The sequence below is a fragment of the Xenopus tropicalis genome, chromosome 1, assembly GCF_000004195.4.
Source record: "Xenopus tropicalis strain Nigerian chromosome 1, UCB_Xtro_10.0, whole genome shotgun sequence".
Lineage (NCBI taxonomy): Eukaryota > Metazoa > Chordata > Amphibia > Anura > Pipidae > Xenopus > Xenopus tropicalis.
The window spans coordinates 201542500-201567113 of NC_030677.2; the positions used below are offsets into that span (position 1 = coordinate 201542500).

Sequence of the window (24614 nt, forward strand, 5' to 3'; positions counted from 1 at the left end):
CTGCGACATGGGGCAGTTTTTTGGGCTGTGTACAAGCAAAGGCTGAGAAACTGCCCCTCAGCTCCTATCTGCTCTTTGTTGTGCTTGCACCCAGAGTCACTGCATTTGCCTGGGTGGAGACACACAGAGCAGAATGTGGCGCAAAACTGCATAGTCACGCATTATCATGCCAAAATCTGCTCCGCATGTCTGCACCCAAACCATAAAAACACTGATTCACTGGGGGTTGAAAATATGTTAGGCACCCCCAGTAGAATAAATAGCTGCATTTTTCATTCATGGGATTTAAGCTTTTTTTTTTTTTTTTAGGAAAAAAATATTATTTAATTATTTAGTGCCAACATATTCCACAGTCACTGATGCACACCCAAAAGTAGTGCAGCAGCGCACCTCTACTCACTTACCTTTCCCAAGCATGTCTATCACAGATCTAAGGAACATGGCCAATTCAGCCCCTTCAGACCTTGTCAGCAGCTTATCTGTCTGTATAGGTCTGTATATAGGTCCGGTGCCACTCTAGACACTGGACCTAAACACGCCCTCACACTTTTGCCTGCGCTTGCCACTCTTCAGCCTCACCCCCCCAGCTCCACCGCCAGATATGCACAGGTTTCATCTGGTGGCAGTTGGGGAGGTGTAATTTTTTGGCTACATAGGCACCCAAGTTGCTGCCCTAGGCACAGGTCCTCGGGTGCCTCTCTCTCTATATATATATATATACAGTATATGCCCAGACTGGTATCTGGCAGACTGATATCTGGCGCAAAATCTGCCAGATATCAATCAGGCAGGTTTGAAATCTTTAAAATGCGATCCTCATCTAACAGTCTCTATAGTCCCCAAGGGCCAATGGATAAGCTTGATTTAGCCTAGACTGGGTGGCCATAAGGCCCTAAATACGTTCATTTGGAGGCAGGCCTGAGAAATGTAAGCAAGATGGCAGCCTGGCACTGCTCTAATTTTTATCCCGATTCACAAAATATTGGACCAGGAAACCACTAAACTGGAGTTTTCTTGTCTTGTAAGGGGAACAATACAACAAGTGTCACTTCTCAATACATACCTTTATTTTTGTTGCAGATATGTTGCCTGGTGCAGACCGCCAACATCTTGCTCATGACCTGGAAAGCAAAAAAGATCAATGAATGTTTAATAAGAAGTGTTATAATCACTGTGGCTTATTCTTACCTTTACCATCCCTAACACACTTGCCTAGACACACAATTTGCATTTTGATATGCTGTGAAAATGTGTATGTGTCCTTACATGAGAGGAGAGGCATATGTAACACGCAAGCAGATTGGGCAGTATGGCAGCGTTCATACAGAGTTAGATTAAAATATTTTGCCTTGCCCAGTTCGATGTCCCGTTACAGATCACCCACATATGGCTTGAGCAGTGTGCAATGAGCACTATATAGAAATCATTCCTTATTAAACATACATACACCAGTGCCAGAGTTAGCCCTGCCCGCAAGTGATAATGTGAAAAACAGATGGTTCTATTATTAGAAGAGGGAATCTTAATTACTGTGTCACTGACGCAGTGCTCTTCACACCACAAGCTTACAAATGAACAGAGATCAGACCAAGGATCAGAATCCAGCATCTTCCCAGGCTCTGGCCTTTAGTGGGTGCTGGGATCTGTAGTTCTCCCCTGCAGAACACCTTAAAGCTTGGCACCATTAGATTGTGAAGGTGAGAACAAGTCAGTATTTAAGGGGCTCCAAGCTCTGTATAATCACAAAACCCAACATTTCCCCATCCCACAACAATCCCACAGGGGTTTTGGGAGTTGTAGTTTGATAAAACTAGTGTAATTAGGGTTTCCTTTCTCTAATCTATAGCCTGGGATTCACGTTGTTTCTGACCGTGCACCAAAAACATATACATTTACATGGAACCACTGATTAATATTGGCTTTGCAGGCCGGGAAGAGAAATGAATGGTTGATTCCCTCCCTGGCCATCTGGACACTTCCTGTGGCACACTGAGTCAGATGAAGTAATGACGGCCCTGCATTCTCAAAACCAACCCCCACTAGTACTCACCATTTATTTATGCTTGATAAAAAGCAGCCATCCTCTTTCCCCCGGCTCAGAATTCAATATAACGCACAGGCCATTCCATTGATAAAATACATGACTATATAAATAATAATAGACAATTTTTTTGGTTTTGCACCCCTCTACACTGCAGTAGAATCTGCCTTGTTGTAAGCTTCCTAGAGGCTGCCTGGCTATTCTATGCTCCTGGATGGGGGGTTGGGAGTAATTACTTTCAAATGTGCTTTCATCCACATGGGGGGGGGGGGTGCCATACAATAGCTCCAGGAATGTCGCATGTATATTGACTATTTACCTCATACATAACAAGACGGACGCTCTAAATTCTCAGTACCTGGAGATACCAGTTCCTCAAAACTCCCAGCATCCCCCAACAACCAAAGCTGCTATGGCATTGGGGGTATAGTACTTTTACAGATGAATATATTAAAATGAATTAATATATTAAAAGATTGCCTATGAGTCTCCGGTCTTTACTTAGTCAGGGAATGAGGATCTCACAAATGATACAGCAGATATGTCATAAACGACAAATCCCAGCAGCCTTTATTAGATAAAGCAGTAAGCTGTAGTCTATAGATAGAAAGTGGCACCCTGGCCTACAGGAATGTTGATTTACAGACAATATTTACTAATTTATTAATTGTATGTCCCAGCATCCTTATTAAGCTACCAACATTAACTTCCTAAAGTACTAACATGAAGTTCCACTGTACCCCCTTCTCACTGTACCCCCTTCTCACTGTACCCACTACCTACAGTTCAGGACCCAAAATTAGGTTGGGTTTGATGTTGAGGAGGGTCTCTATGGCCCTCTTTAATACAGTGAAATGGCAGCTACAGTCCACAAAGCCACTGGATAGTACTTGTACAGGTATCGGACCCCTTATCCGGAAACCCATTATCCAGAAAGTTCCAAATTACGGAAAGGCCATCTCCCATAGACTCTATTATAAGAAAATAATTTACATTTTTTTAAATTATATCCTTTTTCTCTGTAATAATAAAACAGTACCTGTACTTGATCCCAACAAAGATATAATTACCCCTTATTGGGGGCAGAACAGCCCTATTGGGTTTATTTAATGGTTAAATGATTCCCTTTTCTCTGTAATAATAAAACAGTACCTGTACTTGATCCCAACAAAGATATAATTACCCCTTTTTGGGGGCAGAAAATCCTATTGGGTTTATTTCATGTTTAAATGATTCCCTTTTCTCTGTAATAATAAAACAGTACCTGTACTTGATCCCAACTAAGATATAATTACCCCTTTTTGGGGGCAGAAAATCCTGTTGGGTTTATTTCATGTTTAAATGATTCCCTTTTCTCTGTAATAATAAAACAGTACCTGTACTTGATCCTAACTAAGATATAATTACCCCTTATTGGGGGCAGAACAGACCTATTGGGTTTATTTAATTGTTAAAGGATTCCCTTTTCTCTGTAATAATAAAACAGTACCTGTACTTGATCCCAACTAAGATATAATTACCCCTTATTGGGGCAGAACAGCCTTATTGGGTTTATTTAATGGTTAAATGATTCCATTTTCTCTGTAATAATAAAACAGTACCTGTACTTGATCCCAACTAAGATATAATTACCCCTTATTGGGGGCAGAACAGCCCTATTGGGTTTATTTAATGGTTAAATGATTCCCTTTTCTCTGTAATAATAAAACAGTACCTGTACTTGATCCCAACTAAGATATAATTAATCCTTATTGGAGGCAAAACAATCCTATTGGGTTTAATTACTGTTTAAATAATGTTTTTAGCAGTCTTTAGGTAAGAGATCTGAATTACAGAAAGACCCCTTATCCGGAAAACTCCAGGTCCCGAGCATTCTGGATAACAGGTCCCATACCTGTACATGTTATTTCCATTTTTTGACACTGGTCATGGTCAGAAATGCTGGAAGACCATAAGACCAACCAGCAAAATGTGCATATAAAATAAAATAGGTAGAAAACTGAAAGCTGCAGTTTAGCATAATTTGGAAGGCCACAGGCCCAACCCAATCTGATCAGCTTCAAAATGGCTGCTCGTCCTTTTTTTTTTTTATTATTATTATTTCCTCCTCCCAGAATAAATCCGAAAAGGCTGTCACTAACAGTATATATATTTAATTTTATAGGATTATGTTTTTCCTTCGCATTTCACCTAAGCGAGCAGTGCTTACAGTGAAATGAATAGTTAATATTGCACGGGGCCATGGCTGACATATCCCACAAACCCCACCGTAGCTCACTGACTGCTTTGTTCTAGGGCTGCTCTGCTTCAAACCAGTTTCAGCCAGTTCTCCCCATCCTGCTCAGTACAGCCATGGCAACCTTTGTAGGCACCGCTTGCCAAAAAGGGGGTTTCAAAAACCACTGGAATTTTATCCTGTTCATTTTTTTTAATTGGGTTTCTTTATATTTTAGTGAGCACATTCTAAAATCCAAAAGCTTTTTCTTACAGTACCAGCCCCCGCCTTCTTCCTTCCTCTCTGCAAGGCACAAATCTTTTCTGTGTCAGACAAACGCCAGGAGCACAGTGGGCCATTTTAAGGGCAAATCCTTTCTTTTCTCTCAGAAATATCCAGACAGCCTTGTTGATGGCAGTTAATATCACCGCAGTTGGACAGGGTCTGCCTTTCTTCCTAAAGGAAGTGAATACCTAAGAGATTAACAATGTTTTCAGGGATTCGTCTGACCCCCACCCCCAGCATCTACATGTTGGGCCTTGCCTAAAACTTAACTCCTGAAGTATTTACGATGAAAGGGGGGGATATATATTTAACCGTGGGTAGTTTATATCAGTTATTACAATTGTTGAAGATATATACCGAGCACAGTGACATCCAGCCTAGATTTCCCAGCATCCACGGTCCGCCAAGATTTGAACTCTGTTTCAGAATATAAGCTCTAATGGAGTAAAAGTATGTTTTTCAATGGTGGAAATTCACAATAGGTGCAAATAAAGTAAGGATATAACACCCAGTTACATTTTTTTGTAGTCGTGCAGCCTATCAGAGCTAACATTTCCAGCTTGGGATCTACACTGATAATTCTGGTTTCCATTTTACACAGCACCATCGTTTCTGTGGTTGTTGTTCCATTAGAAATAGCTAGCCAAACATTCACTCAAAAGGCAAGTGTATAAAATAGGGTAATTCCATGGAAACATAACAAAGAAATCAACCCTGCTTCCAAAAATAGCTACTTTTCTTCTTTCACTGACTAAACAATTTGCTCTTGTGGAACAACAGGAGGCCATTTTAAGTGCATCTCACATACAGTGTCCTTGTCTTGTGTCAAGCTCAGGAAGGGACAGATATGTGTCTGTCTAAATGTGATAGGGACTTAGATTGTAAGCTCCCCTGTGGCAGGAACTGATACCTAAACTCTGTGCTGCGATATATGTTGGTGCTACATAAATAAAGCATAACACTAATAATGGTGCATGGCCTATTAGACCTATTAGATCAGTAAAATAGGCAGGGAGAACTACATTTAAATCATTCTTTCCCTCAGTGCTACAAGAATCTGTGCATGCATTGTCAAATGTTCCAGGTTTTATCAAAATATTGGCATAGTTCATGTGTATCTGATATTGCTGGCAAATACCCCCCATCAGGATTCGTGGGTTTGGGTAAAACTCACCTAGAGCAGGCCTCTCACACACTCTCCCAGCAATGTCTGTCATGGCTCTCTGCTGCACTATGTCAAGGAGGGGGAGGGCGAATTCCTTCTTCCAGTGAAAGCACCAGATCAGTGGAATGTTCTAGTGCACTGAAGGAAGAGAATGATTAAAATGCTATCCCTACCCATCTTCTTCCTCTGACACAAGGCTGCCCTGAAGAATGGGCCTGTATGGTGTGAAATGTAAAACCTTTGCATGAATATAACAAATAACACGTAGGCTTTCTTGCACAGAGCTTTCATAGTGGTTTATGCAGTCTAAGGTCAGATTAAATCTAATATGTGTTCGAAAATGCAAAGCCTGCAAGCTCAACTGTCAGAGCACACCAGGTCGGCATATGTATAACTACCGATATTCTTAGTATATAAAGCCCTATCTGTCTGCCCAATTTCTGTTTTTACCACCGTTCTCCAATAAAAAAGGCCATTACTCAAGCAAGCTCCTAACAGTAGCATAAAGAAGGTGACAAGGCAGACTTGCGAGAAGAGAACTCATATAGGGACAGGGACATAGCGACATATAGAGAGAGTTTACTATACTGCGACCACTGCAGATTGGTTAGAGCACATATGTCTTTTATAAATATTATTGCCTAAGTCTAAAATATATATTTGCATCCACATTACATAAAGGTTTGCTAAAGTCAGAGTTTGAAATGATCACCTAGCCACGTTTGTGGGTTGACCCGAAACCCACAGGTTCAGAAAGAGGACTGAAGCATCTTACGGAGTGGGAAGGAGTGGGAAGAACTGGGTACAAGCAGGTTGGGACTGGGGGGTGCAGGTGCCCCCACCGGCCGCGTCGCCTAAACCAACCCCCCGCAGTGGCCACCCTAACCCCCAGCAGGGTCCCCCACCCAACGTCCTCCCATGAGCGCGCGTAAATTTAACGCGTCAGGGGAGGAACAGTTGGGCAAAGGGAGCGCCAGCAAGGGTCGGGTCTGGCCTGCTGGGGCCACCGGGATTTTTCCCAGTGTCCCGGCGCCCCAGTCTGATCCTGGGTACAAGTTGGGTGCAGAGCCTACAATGGCAACATTTTGTGGGTTAGGTGAGGATTAATGTTTTGCGGGTTAGTGTCGGGTATTGGTTACGTTTTTCCTGACCAGAATATCATCTCAAGCCACACCCAAACTAACACCATTTCTAGTGCCATTCTGTGACTGGCGCTATATGAATTGTGGCGTTAATGGGCAATCAGTAATAGCCAATATGAAGGAACTCAAGTGAATGGCACCTAAGTTTGAGACTACTAGCATCCCACTTGCCTCATCCCTCCTGCAGGCACAATCATGTGGAAGTTGAAAGAAAAGATTAAACAAGGGCCTAAAACAAGAAGGTTAAAAGTCCTGGATAGGCAAATAAAAGGCTATTGGTTTCCATGGAAACAAGGTCAGAGGAAGGACAGTGAAGTCAATTCAAATACAGGAGCAAACATACAATATGGAGTGAGCTACTGCTGCCATAGAGGAACAGCAAAAATATACCAACAGAGACAATAAACACAGACACCAGAGAATTCCTTCTCTCTGGTATCCATGTTTGTCACCCCTTGTTCATATACTGCATTATAACTGCCTTTCTAGGATAGTTACATTACAAACGATGCATATTTCCCTTTACCATAGTAACCCCAGCAGGGAAACTATTTATTATCTGTTGTATATATAGTGGTAACACATTTACACATTGCTTTACACAGTTTATACATCATTCACATCAGTCCCTGACCCAGTAGAGCTTACAATCTAATGTCCCTATCACATTCCCATCAGTCCCTGCCCCAGAGGAGCTTACAATCTAAGGTCCCTATCACATTCCCATCAGTCCCTGCCCCAGAGGAGCTTACAATCTAAGGTCCCTATCACATTCCCATCAGTCCCTGCCCCAGTGGAGCTTACAGTCTAAGGTCCCTATCACATTCCCATCAGTCCCTGCCCCAGAGGAGCTTACAATCTAAGTTCCCTGTCACATTCCCATCAGTCCCTGCCCCAATGGAACTTACAATCTAAGGTCCCTATCACATTCCCATCAGTCCCTGCCCCAGTGGAGCTTACAATCTAAGGTCCCTATCACATTCCCATCAGTCCCTGCGCCAGTGGAGCTTACAATCTAAGGTTCCTATCACATTCCCATCAGTCCCTGCCCCAGTGGAGCTTACAATCTAAGGTCCCTATCACATTCCCATCAGTCCCTGCCCCAGTGGAGCTTACAATCTAAGGTCCCTATCACATTCCCATCAGTCCCTGGCCCAGTGGAGCTTACAATCTAAGGTCCCTATCACATTCCCATCAGTCCCTGCCCCAGTGGAGATTACAATCTAAGGTCCCTATCACATTCCCATCAGTCCCTGCCCCAGTGGAGCTTACAATCTAACGTCCCTATCACATTCCCATCAGTCCCTGCCCCAGTGGGGATTACAATCTAAGGTCCCAATCACATTCCCATCAGTCCCTGTCCCAGTGGAGCTTACAATCTAAGGCCCCTATCACATTCCCTTCAGTCCCTGTCCCAGTGAAGCTTACAATCTAAGGTCCCTATCACATTCCCATCAGTCCCTGTCCCAATGGAGCTTACAATCTAAGGCCCCTATCACATTCCCATCAGTCCCTGCCCCAGTGGAGCTTACAATCTAAGGTCCCTATCACATTCCCATCAGTCCCTGCCCCAGAGGAGCTTACAATCTAAGGTCCCTATCACATTCCCATCAGTCCCTGCCCCAGTGGAGCTTACAATCTAAGGTCCCTATCACATTCCCATCAGTCCCTGCCCCAGAGGAGCTTACAATCTAAGGTCCCTATCACATTCCCATCAGTCCCTGCCCCAGTGGAGCTTACAATCTAAGGTCCCTATCACATTCCCATCAGTCCCTGCCCCAGTGGAGATTACAATCTAAGGTCCCTATCACATTCCCATCAGTCCCTGCCCCAGTGGAGCTTACAATTCTAGGTCCCTATCACATTTCCCATTCAGTCCCTGGCCCCAGTGGAGCTTACAATCTAAGGTCCCTATCGACATTCCCATCGTCCCTGGCCCAGTGGGCTTTACAATCTAAGGTCCCTATCACATTCCATCAGCCCTTGCCCCAGTGGAGATTACAATCTAAGGTCCCTATCCAACATTCCCCATCAGTCCCTGCCCCCAGTGGGGCTTTACAAATCTAAAGGTCCCTATTCACATTCCCATCAGTTCCCTGCCCCAGTGGGGATTACATCTAAGGTGCCCAATCACATTCCCATCAGTCCCTGTCCCAGTGACCTTACAATCTTAAGGCCCCTATTCACCATTCCCTTCCAAGTCCCTGTCCCAGTGAAGCTTACATCTAAGGCCCCTATCACATTCCCATCAGTCCCCTGTCCCCAATGGAGCTTACAATCTAAGGCCCCTATCACATTCCCATCAGTCCCTGCCCCAGTGAAGCTTACAATCTAAGGTCCCTATCACATTCCCATCAGTCCTGCCCCAATGGAGCTTACAATCTTAAGGCCCTATCACATTCCCATCAGTCCCTGCCCCAGTGGAGCTTACAATCTAGGTCCCTATCACATTCCCATCAGTCCCTGCCCCAGAGGAAGCTTACAATCTAAGGTCCCTATCACATTCCCATCAGTCCCTGCCCGCAGTGGAGCTTACAATCTAAGGTCCCTATCACATTCCCATCAGTCCCTGGCCCAGAGGAGCTTACAATCTAAGGTCCTATCACATTCCCATCAGTCCCTGCCCCAGTGGAGCTTACATCTAAGGTCCCCTATCACATTCCCATCAGTCCCTGCCCCAGAGGAGCTTACAATCTAAGGCCCTATCACATTCCCATCAGTCCCTGCCCCAGTGGAGCTTACAATCTAAGGTCCCTATCACATTCCCTTCAGTCCCCAGTGGGGATTACAATCTAAGGTCCCTATCACATTCCCTTCAGTCCCTGCCCCAGTGGAGCTTACAATCTAAGGTCCCTATCACATTCCCATCAGTCCCTGCCTCAGTGGAGCTTACAATCTAAGGTCCTTATCACATTCCCATCAGTCCCTGTCCCAATGGAGCTTACAATCTAAGGCCCCTATCACATTCCCATCAGTCCCTGCCTCAGTGGAGCTTACAATAGGTCATACACACTCAGGTCAGTTTTATCAGGGGCCGATGAACCTGCCTGTATATACTGTATATGGAGTTCAGGAGGAAACCCATGTAGACATGGCCAAAGCAAGTCCCTTGCAGTTAGTACCTAAGCTGGAATCAAATCCAGGACCAATAATAAAAAGCTACTATAAACATTCATTCATTCATTTATTTATTTATCCCAACCATTCTCAAAATAATTACAGGAAAAATGCATGCACGGCTCCACATAGAAATTACAGCTGAACCAAGTTGGCAAGGGTGATACACGAGGTACTGTTTGAGTATTCAGGCCAGAGTGGGCAGGTTTCCACTTGATACCTCTGGATATCACTGATACACATATTGGGTTCAGTTGCGACTCATTACTGCATCCTACACTATCACTGGGCAACCTTCTGCTCATGTGTCTGTCTGAGGCACTGACCTCTATCCCATAATACAGAAGCAAACCTCACTGCATTCATGACATGTAGGCCTTGTGCCCACACCTTTCTTCAAATTTTTGCACTTTTCCAAGTCTGCAGATCTAGAGTGTATTTGAAAAATATGACCACTTGGGAGGCAAATAGATGAAATTCTCGGGGTTTCTATGGCAACTCTGACTGCTATCTAAGCAGTTAATTGCTTATAACAGGGCTCACAGAGAGGATTACTGCAATGACAAAGGTATCAGTGCCGCCTACCAACTGCATTTGAATAAAGCTGAACTCTTGCCTTAGGAAATCCTACCACTTATTTACTAGCACAGGTATTAAAGTACAGTACCCCCAGCAACCAATCAAAAGTTGCCAGTTAAAAAATGGAAGCAAAACTCCTATTTAATAAATCTACATGGCACTGTCTGTGTTAACTGATCTGATATTTCCCTGTGTGTCTGGGCCCAAGAATACGGGGACCAGTGCTGAATGCAATAAAAACTGAGCATCAACTATTTTAATTGCCTGTGAATTTGAGTCTTGGCTAGGGCTGCCACCTGGCCAGTATTTGGTAAAATACAAGCCAAGGCCAGGCTGGTGTTACAAATTTACCGGCAATGTACTTGCCAGTAATTTGTCATAACTAGTTCTCTGCCCTGGCCATGCCTCCGATCCGCCACAAATCCCCTTGGCCAGCGCCCTCTCTATGCCTCAGAAGCGTGCTCTACTCCTGCGATCCTGCTGGTGACGCATCGACTCAGCCCCATTTGCATCATAACCCCACCCCCCACATCATGGACATCCCCCCCTCACAATCCCGCCCCCATCCCAGCCAGTATTATTGTTGCCAAAAGGTGGCAACCCTGGTCTGGGCTAGAGAAGAGTTTGATTTAACTACATTGCAGGTGGCATCATAAGTGAGATCCCACTGTGCATATTTCTCATTACGGTTCCTAAGAAACTTACAGCTGTACTGACTGACTAAGCAAAGAAGATGCTTCCCTCCAGTCCCTGCTAATGTGGCGGCATTGGTGCTCAGCCTGAAGGCCAGTTATGGTGAGAATTAGGGATAATTTTCATTTGCTGTCCTAGACACACCTGAAAGTCCAGCTTGAAGGTCATTTAGGTTACAATTTAGGTTAAATATGTATTTATATACTGCTATTCTCTTATTTATGTAGGAGAATAAAAGGGGGCCCTGGTCCGGGCCAAAGGTTGGACCTTGAAGGTTGGCCTTCAAATGTGATTTAAACTAAAAACCACCACTCTACAGAAAGTAACTCAACTCTTTATCATCAATGCCTCCCCATACATCTGCTTCTTGATGCATTTCAATAAAGAAGAGCAAGACAAATCATGAACTACTCCACAAACATGAGGATGGGATCAGGTCCTTGTACATGGACAATGACCCAGGGCTGGCAGATATTATGCACGCAAGCAAATACTCATGGAGACATCACAGTAGACTATGGAGTAACATTTTCTCATGAAATCATATGTTGTCAGGCATAGGAAAAAGAAAGGCCAACTTCAAATAGCCAGCCACTTGCATAAAACCACATGTACATCTCGTTGGACAATGGCACCTTTTTTAGGTATAACACACACAATGTATGAAAAAGCCACTCACCCCCAAAAACCACTGCAGAGCTTCAAGACAAAAAGACAACTACGATCCCAACTGCACTGTGCATTATATTGAACTGTGCCATATGCACTAGATAGAAGCAGTTTGCAGGTGGCTGGGGGTTGCTCTTACTGAGCTCTGCAGTCAAGGCAGGAAAAACAAAAAGACTCAGGACAGATCCTTCTGCCTGTCTGTGGCCTAATGGGTAAAGCAGCATTGGATCTTACTATTCTAGTCCACTAGTAACTAATCTAAATGGATGAAAGGTTACAATATCTTAAATGTGTGTAGGATTGTATATCATCTTGCTCTTATGCTGCCACAAGCTCTGTTCTTGTATTATTAAACTGATTCTCCCCCTCCTGATGAATTAAAAATAAAAAATAAAATCAGGTCTCAACTAGATCCCCGCAGCTGTTTCATGTGTCGATAAAAATACAGGTCATAGCATGCCAAGACTGTGTCATTACAGTCAATATAGTGAATGGATGTGCCTCGTACATAAATAAGGGAGTCTATATTAACATGCTCAGTCATGCATCAATTACCTGTTGACCATTTACTGTGCAATAACAATAAAATGGTAATGTTGCGATATTCTTGACACCTACAGTTCTCATGTAGCTTCTGTACAGACCAACCTTTAACAAGCCACATTTTAAAATCTTCACACACTTATGTCTATCTGGTATCCTCCATTAAAACTTGCACCCATCTGTCAAAACTTAAGGGAAAATCCAAAACAATAGTTATAGAAATGGTTCAAAACATTTTAGACATTATGGTTTTTCTATGAAACAACTATGGTGTTCCTTCCATAAGATGGACTGCTGCAGAGAAGGCCACCCCTGCCCAGATACCAGCCAGTGAATTCAGCTACCAATGTGGTAGTATAACTAGCAAGAAGTTGATAGCTTAATCTATCTTGACAGCCATTGCCCAATAAACAGGCCATTGTTGCACAGGTGACTATTTGCTCGCCACTTGCATAGACTTCCCAATAGCCAAAGATATAGCTAAATCCTAACCTGCCACACACACTCCTGAACTGTATAAACTTGTGTGTCACTCTTTTTAAACTGATTTGGCCAATCAACTTCTGGTTCACTATAGCTAGTAAAAAAATCAGAACAACTGGCACAAAAAAACTTCTTTTAAGTAGTTACAATAAATAAAGACTGATGTCTTTTAGTTTAAAACTGTCCACTGATTGCTTCATATTGGCAAATACTTAAAGGAATACTATCATGGAAAAACATGGTTTTTTTTTGGTGTTTTTTAAACCCATCAGTTAATAGAGGTTCTCCAGCAGAATCCTGCATTGTAATCTGTTTTTCATAAACACAAACAGATTTTTTCATATTAAATTTTGAAATTTCACATGGGGCTAGCCATATTCTTTATTTCCCAGGGTGCCAAAGCCATGTGACCTGTGCTCTGATAAACTTTAGTCACACTTTACTGCTGCTCTGCAATTTGGAGTAATATCCCCCCCTCCCAGCAGCCGATCAGCAGAACAATGTGAAGGGAGCAAGATAGCAGCTCCCAGTAGGTATCAGAATAGCACTCAATAGTAAGAAATCCAAGTCCGGCTTGGGACTCCTCCAGTTACATGGGAGTAGGAGAAACAATAGGTTAGCTGAAAGCAGTTCTAATGTTCTAATGTGTAGCGCTGGCTCTTTTTAAAAGCTATGAGATGGCGCCTACACACCAATATTACAACTTGGAAAAATACATTTGTTGGTTCAAGAATAAAATTTTAAATAGCAGAGGGAATTATTTGCTATGTAAACAGTGTAATTTAGAAATAAAAAGTACACCATAAAAGTCATGACAGTATCCTTTTAAGATGGCTATATATTTAACACACTCACCAAACCCAAAAGTTAAACCAACAGTCAATTTGGCTACACAAACTGGTAACCAACCAGTAGAGGCATGGATCCAGTTATAACAGGTGGGTGGCCTAATAATCCATTGGACTAGTAGTCATATATGATCACCAATACTGTGATCAGTGAATGGATTTACCAACATGAGGCAAACTATACTGAACAATATCTTCCTGTGTGTTATAGTAGGTTTACCAAGTCACCCTTTCAACTAGGGACTGGGCTGCAAATCATGGTTCCACTCCAGAGTGTATGTCTCATAAATATCGCTGGTTAAAAAGGAAATTTAATTATTCATTTATGTTAACATCCCAAACATTTAATCAAAATGGCAGCCTCTCTCATTACAAGAAACAACAAAATTCTGTATCTGTACAGAATTTTGTATCTGTACCCTGCCATGCAACTGCTGTACAAACAACACCCCACTATCAGCAAAGGGGCGTAGAGGACCAACTTGATACAAGGTAAAACAACCTCCTGCTGTGAGCTGTTGCCATCAGAGAATATTGATTCCCTGTGTTGATGGCTTGCCAAGGATGCTGGGAATTACAGCCAGTGTTGCCACCTTTTCTGGATCCTTCTGATCATGTGTTATATTTACCAACCAGATGAATAACTAACAATCCATGCAGCAATCCTAGTTAAAGCTGTCACTGGTCTGACACCCCCAGAAGCTGTTCCATCCACCCACAACACCATTTCAATGCAATTACAGGCACAGCAGAGATTGCTACTGAGATACTTACATTTTATTTGCAGTATTCCATCCAGCCCAATCCCAACATTTCTCCAACCAAATCATGAATGACTAACATCTCTTATCTACCAACTATATTTAAGATTAGCCCTCTGCAGGTATTACCAGTAATAACCAACATCACACCAGCACAGCCCTGGCCGGCCTACATGTACACTACACTGTTATTCCCTGCATTACTCTGCTCATCAGGATCTCTTACCCTTTGCTCATCAAATATCTTACAATTGACTAAAATCCCTTTTGTATTTCAGTGTAAAAGCCCATCAGACACATAACAAAGACATAAAGGGTAAGTAAGGCCTGATTTCTTTTTTTGCTGCTGCTGCTGCTGCTTTAATTATCTACGGCCTACAGAGCCAGCTGTGAAAATAATTAGAAAATAAAGCATTGCCATTGGTATTTAACCCTCCTAGACAAACAAAAAGGGTGCAGTTGACTGCTTTATATGCGGACTTACGTGATTATTTTTTTAAATTATGCGTTCTTCTGGCAAGCTCTTCCACCAAACTATAACACAGTGTTCATGTAGGCTGATTCCTGCTCGGAAGTAGGCTAAGACCGCTGCAGGCAATCACACTCAGGAGTAGGAAAAAAAAACAGAAAAAAAAAAATCCAAACAAGGCAGGGCCTGCCTTGTAAATGAGAGGCCCTGGATCATCCACTGTGATTGTGAAGGCACCACATATATTCCAGGTTTCCAAGGAAAGCAATATGGTTCCCTGTGCAGCAGGGTTATGTCACCGTCTCTCCATTGCAAAGTGATTCATCCAGCATGCAATTCGCAGAATAAGCCACCAAGGCAAGAGTGACATCTTCATGCAGTGGGCTAAGCCTCTGCCCAGGCGATGGCTCCACAACTGATAAAAGGAAAGGCCTGCTTTAAACATCAGCCTCCCCTGCTAATAAAGATTAAAGAGTAAGAGTAAAGATAGGAATTAAAGCCAAGAGAGCAGAAATGGGTGAATTTACTAACACATGCTTAATTTGCTCTACACTGTCCCTTCCAGCAATTACATGTAACTCTGCTGCGGGGGTTAACACATTTCTACTGTTAGAGGTCTGTACTTCAGACCTGAATTATAACCTACACGCGTACAGATTCAAAAGTAACAAATTCTCTGTGTGTAACTTGAGGGCAAAAAAAAAAGTACAAAAATGAGAGACTTCCAACCAGTGACCCTGGCTAACGGTTTTAGTTCATGAAAATGAATATGTATCAGTCATTACATCAATGTATGAAATCATCTCAAATATATTTGCAAGGGCAGTTTCAGGTTCCTGGCACCCCAGAGGCCCACCCTAGCCCCTAGTCCCAGCCTATAACAGTTCACCCCCTTTGCTGCAGATATCTGCAATCACATTTACCAACAATAAAACAATTGAAAGAAAGCAGTACCTACAGCCAAGCATTGTCTGAAATGTCTAAAATAGCCTGCTTTTTTTTTCCAAAACCACTTACCCAATCCAAAATCCCCCAAGGCTCTAAGGGCTGTCTTTATTCTGCAGAGAGAGAGAGAGAGAGAGAGAGAGGACAGTAATGGGAGTCCCTGTTTCACAGTGAATAACTCAACCCAGATTCACTAAAGGTCTCCATGTTTTTTTCCTCTTGCTTGTAGCCATCACAAAAGCCAGCTGAAGGCCGGGACGAGCCAGTGTACATAAGCATCAGGCTGGGACGAGAGAGAGCAGAGGGGTCGATTTCCTGTTTTTAGGAAGTGACAAGAGGATCTGTCCCTGGCATTCCCAAGGCGGAATATTTTAGAGCTTCATTCTGCAACAGCCTTTTGTTCCTGCATTCTCATTACAGCTGATTCCTCTGTGTCCCCTTCTCCTGCCACGCTCCCTCTCTCCTCTCAGGCCTCCAGCTTATACAACAAGATGCAGATGCCAGCCCAAATCAAAGCATACACCGATTGCTTTTTTTTTTTTTCTGTTTGTTTTTTGAATTTCCAGAACTGTGAAATTACAAGTAAAATTATAAATAAAAATGTGAATATGTTTCTCTCATTCTGGCCGAACCTTGTGAAAATAATCCCAGGAAATACTGCTGTTTCACTCATAAAACTAATTAATGCAGATGATGCAGATGGCTAATTAACGTGTACAAAAATGTGCCAATTTGCCTGTACGTTATCATTCTATACGTTGTTTTTTAAACCATTTAATAGGGCCTGTATGTAAAGCAAAGGTGATGGAACATGCCCTGTGGCTACTGCATGTCAATTTTTCCAGTGTTGACATTTGCAGACAATATACTTTATATTATACTGTACATGAGATATATAAGGTAAGAAATGGGCAAGGGGTTTATTTAGTGATATATATACTGTATATAGCAAATAATATCTGCAATATTAATATTTATGTCAGGAATCTAAACAAAGGAAGCCCTTGTTAAACTACAGTTCTCAGCCTTTGAGAGTTCAGCAATAGCTAACGATGGCCTACATGCAAATAATATTAGTATTGTGGCCCTTGCTCAAAATGCTGCAATGAACAGCACAGTGGCACAATTGTTAGCAGCTTAGTGGATTTCTTGTGGGTAATTTGTTTTCCCTTTTGGCTCCTGTGTGTATGAATAAGATAGGGACCTAGATTGTAAGCTCTAGGGGGGTAGGGGCTGATGGGAATGATATATAATTACCCTACACAACTGTACATATATATATATATATATATATATATATAGTACACAAGAGCCATGTATATATTATAAATTATATCCTTATAAATGGTGCTAAGCAATGTCATGGATTATAATTGGTTCTCAGTGATGTCATGTGTGCACTATAAAGAATAAAGTACCTGCTGTTGTACAGTATGAGGACATTATAAGTCACCTTGAAGTTCCATGACCTGTATAAAAAAAAAAGCACAAGGCCGAATAGTCACAAAACTCCTTGGTGATGTATAGTATTCTTAAAACTTACAATAGGGGTACTTTATTCCCTATAGAAAATATAATAAATGGTAACCTATGAAGTTTGACCCTTCTGTGCAGCAGAAAGGGGATGAATTACCTTGGTCTAAGAGCAACATATGTAGCTCCATCCATAGTGGCAGAACTACAACTCACACCCACTCCAGGATGTGGAAAGATGTAGTTCACACAATATTAAGCTCCAGAGTGTTCAGATATGATATATATTTATAAATAAATATATATATGAAGTGAAACCATGCACAGTTACATGCAAAAAGCCATTCACCCCCACCCAGCAGTTGATCCCCACAAATGTCCCCTGCTCAGTGCTTGATCCTTGTTGCCCTATAGCAGCAGCTGGCGTTCTAGCCCACCTCCCATGGAACGACAAGCATATGTACAGCCCCCACCAACAATGCAGAATGTTCACACATACACAAACACACAAGATACTTTTGTTTTTATTGCAAGTAGTCACATACCAGCGCTGTGTATCTATAGTGCAATTCACACTGGTTTGGGCTGATACCTTGCTGTAGTCTCCTCTGCCTTGAGCTGCCATGGAGGAGCTATCCCCACCGTGCATCAGTCACTGCATTGTTCATCCCTGGCTCTGCCTCAAACCAGTCTCAGCCGGATCTGGACACCCTACATTAAAGCCTATGGCAACCCAACCATACAAGCCATTAGTCCCAAAATCATAAGCCTCCCACTTTTTCCTCTTTAGCTAATATATATTATATAATTACCCACTGAGATCAGGAGAGTGGGTGCTTTAACTAGTTCCTTCCATTAATAATGAAGAAATGTAGATTCTACCGACAAGGCCCATTAAGGCAGTGTGGCTTTTGTGTTCCATGGAACAGATTCATGTATTCATGCCAGTTACTCGGCTACTGAATTAGAGAAAAGTCCAAGGATAAAACACTGATTGAGCCTCTCACAACTCAGTCTGCACTGACATTGCACTGTACTTGCTGTTTGCATTGATTCTACAGGTATAGGATCCCTTATCCGGATCCCCGTTATCCAGAAAGTTCCAAATTACGGAAAGGCCATCTCCCATAGACTCCATTATAAGCAAATAATTCTTAATTTTAAAAATGATTTCCTTTTTCTCTGTAATAATAAAACAGTACCCATACTTGATCCCAACTAAGATATAATTACCCCTTATTGGGGCAGAACAGCCCTATTGGGTTTATTTCATGGTTAAATGATTCCCTTTTCTCTGTAATAATAAAACTGTACCTGTACTTGATCCCAACTAAGATATAATTGATCCTTATTGGAGGCAGAACAATCCTATTGGGTTTAATTCATGTTTAAATTATTCTTTTTTCTCTGTAATAATAAAACAGTACCTGTACTTGATCCCAACTAAGGTATAATTACCCCTTATTGGGGTCAGAACAATCCTATTGGGTTTATTTAATGGTTAAATGATTCCCTTTTCTCTGTAATAATAAAACAGTACCTGTACTTGATCCCAACTAAGATATAATTACCCCTTATTGGCGGCAGAACAGCCCTATTGGGTTTATTTCATGTTTAAATGATTCCCTTTTCTCTGTAATAATAAAACAGTACCTGTACTTGATCCCAACTAAGATATAATTACCCCTTATTGGGGCAGAACAGCCCTATTGGGTTTATTTAATGGTTAAATGATTCCCTTTTCTCTGTAATAATAAAACAGTACCTGTACTTGATCCCAACTACGATATAATTACCCCTTATTGGGGGCAGAACAGCCCTATTGGGTTTATTTAATGGTTAAATGATTCCCTTTTCTCTGTAATAATAAAACAGTACCTGTACTTGATCCCAACTACGATATAATTACCCCTTATTGGGGGCAGAACAGCCCTATTGGGTTTATTTCATGGTTAAATGATTCCCTTTTCTCTGTAATAATAAAACAGTACCTGTACTTGATCCCAACTAAGATATAATTACCCCTTATTGGAGGTAAAACAAGCCTATTGGGTTTATTCAATATTTAAATGATTTTTAGCAGACTTAGGTTATGGAGATCCAAATTATGGAAAGATCCCTTATCCGGAAACCTCAGGTCCCGAGCATTCTGGATAACAGGTCCCATACCTGTATTTTTATATTTTATGTATTTTGCCCAAAATGTTTTTTGGTGCAGTTTATCATGTTTATGCTTGTCACCAGAATTACTTACTTTTAGACTTCACTCTGTTGTTCAAAAATGTTTAGTAAGACATGTAGATATTGGTTATCCAGATATTTCCGGATAATGGATCTTTCCTTAATTTGGGTCTCCATACATTGGGCCTGATTCACTAAAGTTTATAGCACGTTTTTTGCGGTAAAAAAGACGCGACAATTAGCGCGCGCATTAACGCATGTGATAAGTCGCATTTTCGCATGCGGTATTTCTCGCGCTAGTTTTACCTCATGCGTTCATTTCCGTGCTGAAAAGAATACGATCGCATGATTCACTATAACTTTTGCGCGCTAAATATCGCATTCGGCTATGCGAAAATTAACACCTACTACAGGCAGGCGAAAAATTATACAAAAGTACAGTAAATGATTTTTTGCAATAAAATATGGACTTACAGTGTTATTTATTCAAGTATGTGTTTCCCCTAGAGTGACGCAGCCGCCAGTTTGCAGCGAAATGTTCATTTTTAATACAGTAATTTTCTGCAAGTATTGGCGTGTATGGCTAACAGGGCGTGCGTTTATTTGCGCGACTATTTATATTTGGCTACAAGTGATTAAATGTTTCGCCAGGCATGGATTCGCAGCGAATTTTTGGACGTGCGTTGAATTTTTTTGCAGCGGATTTTTTCATGCGTTTCGCAAAACAATCCGCCAATGGCAAAACGCCTGAAAAAATTTGCCACGCAAAAATTCACCGCACATACAAAAATTTATACAAGCGTCAAAAAATAATAGTCACAGCAACAATTTTTTTGCCCGCACAACATTTTTGCCGTTTCGTGGATCTTTCGAAAGATTTGCTAATTTTTCACTAAAGAAACCAGAACACATTTGCTCATCACTAGTGGCTACTATTTATAAGCATCTACTATTTATATGATACCATTTATATGATACCATTTATATGTGGCTAATATTTATATACACCATTTATATGCGGCGACAATTTTTATACACTATTTCTAAGCTACCATTCATATGCGGCGACTATTCGCGGGCGTAATTTAGCACATGTACCAGCAAATACCGCATTGAAATAGTCTTCGCGAGTTAAATAACGCATGCAATATCGCGCGTAAAAAAGCGCGAGTATGCTTATAGTGAATCGTGTGAAAAATCGCCAAAATTAACACGCGGTAAAAATTTTAGCGCACAATAAAAATAGCGCACGTTTTATCGCCCTTTAGTGAATCAGGCCCATTGTCTGCTAAGAAAATAATTTAAATATTAAATATATTAAATAAACCCAATAGGATTGTTTTGCCTCCAATAAGGATTAATTATACTTAGGATCATGTACAAGCTACTGTTTAACTATTACAGAGATAAAGGAAATCATTTTCAAAAATGAGAATATTTTGCTTATAATGGAGTTTATGGAAGATGGCCTTTCTGTAATTTGAAGCTTTCTGGATAATGGGTTTCCAGATATGGGATCCCATACTTGTATCATCAAGAGACTTTTGGTTGACAATACACAGGGTATTTTAACCGTCATGGCACTAAGGTAGAAAAAAGTAGTGGCCTTAACGCCTTTCTCCATTTGCACTTTAGGCATATAGGAAATGCTCTGCCTATGGCAGTCCTGTAAGTCGCAGACGGACTGGTGTTTCTGACCATTGCTCCACCTACCTGTCTCCCACAAGCAGAGTGTTTCTATAGTGGGAAATGATGGGGATTAGGAGCAGTGGTTTCATAGGAGCAGTGGTACCAAAGGTACCATAGGCCTTTATAAGTCTATAATATGGACATTGAGCATGGTGATTGCCTTAGTCCTAACGAGGCCAACCATATCACAGTAGATGGTATGATGCCTCTTCTAATTGCAATGATTTAACAGCCCCATGTGCTTCTGCCCCATTCCCCTAGCGAAAGTTTAGTGAATTACCCCCTAGATGATAAATGCGTCTTCGTGCTAGTTTCCCAGATGGTTCAAAGTATCAGTCTTCTCTAATGATTTTCAAAATACAGGAGCCAATGGCAACACACCTACAGCCCTTTCTATACTTACACATATTGCAATCTCTAAATTGTAATTATGAAAGCTGGGCTTTAACATGGCACTACATTTTTGGCTTAGAGAGGGCCCAGGGTTATGCATAAAGGCTATGGCCTTATTCAGAAACAAGTAAATCAAGTAGGACGTCCAACAAGTGATTCTCCTGCTGGTGGACTACAATTCACAGAAAACACTGACAGCCAGGGGATACAACATTATTTCCACATCGTGGTCCCCCTCTAGTACCTGGGGCCCAGAGCAAACATTCTCCCTGTCCTACCCAAAATCTATTCCAGTCTAGAACTGGACAAGAAGCACCAAAATCCCATAATTTAGATGAGGGTTTTACCCAAAAACACGCATTAGAAATCCTATATGCCTCGCCACTTTGAGATCTATGTAGCCATCTCAGGCATATTTTTATTAAAGGCAAATGTTTATAAACCTTATCTTTAATAACGGCTTCATGCCTATGGCTTTTCCCAAGAGCTTTATCATTCAGAATAATAAAAATAAATAGAATGTTACCTCTATAATGGAACAATTTCCATTACAACCCTCCTTTCTGATAGAATGTAGCCCGTCCCTGTAACAAAGCAGGCTTAGTGGTGTCACAGGGAAACCATCAATGCATTAAATCCACTGATTGAAGGAGCTGAAGATGAAGCTTGAACAAAAGGGTGGGGGTTTAATGAGGATAGGGGGATGGGATACCTTCCTTGCCAAAATCTCGATAATTATCACCACTGTCTGACAACACCATTACGGGCACTTTAATTAACATCTGCAATAGAGATATATGCACAAGCTGGTATACAGTATATATATGTTTATAGCCATCACGCTGCATCCTCTGTTTTTGTGAATTAGGTGTCCCCTTCCCCCACCTGCAATTACTTGCCCCAGCTCAGTCACTTGCATGGGATGGGAAAATAATGGATCTGTACCAGAGCAGCCACTTTTAGGGACTATGCACCTTTGTACTCAGCCAGATATAGTTTTATAATTATATATCTTAATACAGATACATTTAATATATGTCAAAAATGAGCATTTGTCGCACTTCTACACCTCAGACAGGGCTCCCCATGGTTGGACAGTCCCCACAGTTTGGAAATCTTTGTCTTACAGAGTGGCACCAACCAGGCCCGGATAATTTGTTTTCATTCCTGTAGGTTAGGAACCAGAGTTTTTATTATATAGTCCTTGTTCCCTACTCGCACACGTGACTTAATTCACAATATCCCATCAACCGGTCAGTCACCAGAGTTAGCTCTTTGCAGTAGAGCTGGGCACAAAAATTCACATAAATGGCCAAGCAGTATTTGTACAGTCCAGCAATCTGAGCAGAACCAAGAATGAGTTGGGTCACCTCTGAATTCCCTATTTGCTTATGACCTATCTAAGTACTTAGAAGGGTCATCAGCAGGGAGAATTTTCTGTCTAGAAGGGACAATGGCTTCCTCATAGGATTGTTTGTTGCTGCCTCCCCAGCTAGACAGAGACACTGACTGGAAAACATGTGTTGCTAGAGTAATCATTGGTCTTAGGTTGGCCATATATGCCAGAGGGTTGGTTTAAATGGGCCTGACTTATTTGTAAATCATGTATGGTCACCTTGTGACTAATGGTTTGTCTTGACAGCCTATAGGAAGATAGTTGGGCATAGCTGGGGAAACACTGACAGATCCGCCAGCATGGTCACCAAATGTTTGGCCAACTATGCATTGGGATAAATTTTCAAACCTTGATATCTGGCCAACTCACAGGCAGATGTTGATTGGACAGTCCTATGGACAGGCACCATACATGGGCTGATAACCTGCAATCTCACTGTGGCCACCATAATAGCTAAAGCTTGCATCCAAAGTAGACAGAAGGTGGAACAATGGAGGTGTTACAATATTACCTAATTTATGATTTGTGTCAGTTTACATTTTATCTTTTGGCCCACTTTTAGGTAAATTATAAAATGCTTAAAATACTGTACACCCTCAGCTTATCCCCCCTTTGTCTTAATGGTTTCAATTGCTGTCTGGGAACAATAGCCATTTACATAACAGGAGGCCCAATTTTAGCACAAGCATGTGGCGAAGGCACACTTTACCACCGGCTGTGGGGGGATAGAAGACAAAGCAATTGTATGGGGAGACAACTTATATAAATAGAAGCCATATTTGTTAGAACGGGGGCTAATAACTCATACATAATCACTATACAAACCCCTAGTACGAAGCATCATATTAAAGCACCACCCCACCCTCTGGAAGTTTTTTTCTAGCCCTGAAAGGTTACATTTTATTTCTGTAGGGTTATTTTTTTATTCATATTACCCAGAAATTCTATTTTCATGTTTTGCTTATGTTTATTGCTTTTTTTTTTTATTGGTTTTCCCGATAACAAGAATGGTTTTAAAGACCTGGCATTAGAACCTAGAAGGAAACATCAGCTGCACAGTTGACATTGTAAAAACGTTAACAATTTAATATTTATCCACCTACCTGCTAAACTGTCCTTTGGCAGGCAAAAACACATGTTATTTAAACTGCATGTCCCATCTGTTTAGTGCTGCAGTCTGGAGCCACTGGTGGAAGGAGGAAATTTAAACAAAAAAGGCCGTTCCTCACACAAAGGATCTGAGGCTGCCTGCAGGCCGTCTCTGTGATGTTTACCTTTCCAGAGCGGCCATTGCTGCACACTGAGGAATATGATCTCCTGCAAATGAGGAGCCTTACATTTCTATACAAACCCTTTCATGCTTCCACAGCCCCGAGTGTGCGGGCGTTACACACACTCTGTTTTCATATCCTTGTCCGTATTAATCTGATTGGCTTTGTGGATTTGTTTACAAAAAGGGGAGAAGAGGAAAAAAAGATATATACAATCATTTTGCCACTTACTGCACATCCACAGTTACAATACTGT

At 41.7% G+C, this 24614-nt stretch overlaps 1 protein-coding gene across 6 annotated transcripts in view; it reads right to left on the minus strand.

Moving 5' to 3' along the window:
- The window catches only part of znf532 (zinc finger protein 532), a 45400-nt gene extending 20997 nt beyond the window's left edge, over nucleotides 1-24403 (minus strand). Inside the window, exons 1-5 of one of the 6 annotated variants that reach the window (XM_004910402.4) lie at nucleotides 17974-18130; nucleotides 16028-16068; nucleotides 15026-15467; nucleotides 5716-5844; nucleotides 1064-1121 (exon numbers count right to left, since the gene is read on the minus strand). The gene's annotated coding sequence lies outside the window, so the exon portion shown is untranslated. Of the gene's footprint in view, nucleotides 1-1063; nucleotides 1122-2050; nucleotides 2260-4529; nucleotides 5245-5715; nucleotides 5845-15025; nucleotides 15468-16027; nucleotides 17247-17973; nucleotides 18131-24190 lie in introns of those variants that run through there. The other 5 variants (XM_031894845.1, XM_002936667.5, XM_004910412.4 and 2 more) reach the window with 5 other exon arrangements.
- Between the last annotated feature and the right edge of the window lie 211 nt (nucleotides 24404-24614).